Genomic DNA, 981 nt, shown 5'->3' on the forward strand with positions numbered 1-981 from the left:
CAAGCCATCAAGATATTCTTACGCAGATATCAAAAAAATTACATATCAATTTATGAACAAAGTAGGCCAAGGAGGCTATGGAATAGTGTATAGGGAATAGCTTTCCAACGATGTTCATTTGCGGTTAAAGTCCTCAACAATTCAAAGGGCAAGGGGGAAGATTTCATCAACGAAGTGGAAATAATAGGTAGAATCCACCACATCAATGTGGTTCGCTTGGTCGGCTATTGTGCTGATGGATTTAGAAGAGCTCTAATTTATAAATTACCAAATGATTCCCTGGAAAAGTTTGTATCATCTGATCACGAAAAGGGTTTACTTGGTTGGAAAAAGATGTAAGATATTGCTTTGGGCATAGCCAAAGGAATTGAATATCTTCACCAAGGGTGTGATCAACGAATCCTTCACTTCAATATTAAACCCCATAATATCTTGTTGGACCTCAACTTAAATCCAAAGATCTCGGATTTTGGTCAAGCAAAGTTGTGTTCAAAGGAACAAAGTATTGTATCCATGACTACTGCTAGGGGGACAATTGGCTACATTGCACCTGAAGTGTTCTCTAGGAACTTTGGGAATGTGTCATACAAATCGGATATTTATAGTTTTGGGAAGTTGTTGCTTGAAATGGTAGGAGGGAAGAAAATTTTTGATGAAACAATGGGGAACACCAGCCAAGTGTATTTTCCTGAATGGATTTACAATCGTTTGCATCACGAAGAAGGGCTCGGAATCGAGACTAAGGATGATGCGGATGCTGGGATTGCAAAGAAGTTAGCAATTGTTGTACTATGGTGCATTCAGTGGTACCCAGCAGACCGACCCTCCATGAATGTTGTGGTTAAAATGCCAGAAGGATATGGGAACACTCTGATCATGCCCGCCAATCCATTTGCCTCCACAAATCCAATAGCAACTATGGGAGCAGTGGATGTAAGGCCTGTAAATAGTGAGTTAGAAATTATTGTTGAATCTGAATAA

At 39.7% G+C, this 981-nt stretch overlaps 1 pseudogene; it reads left to right on the forward strand.

The window, feature by feature from the left end:
- The first annotated feature begins 513 nt into the window (after positions 1 to 513).
- Positions 514 to 981, forward strand: LOC114274962 (rust resistance kinase Lr10 pseudogene; annotated as a pseudogene).

This window comes from Camellia sinensis, chromosome 1 (assembly GCF_055761805.1).
Source record: "Camellia sinensis isolate YWXY chromosome 1, ASM5576180v1, whole genome shotgun sequence".
Classification (NCBI taxonomy): Eukaryota; Viridiplantae; Streptophyta; class Magnoliopsida; order Ericales; family Theaceae; genus Camellia; species Camellia sinensis.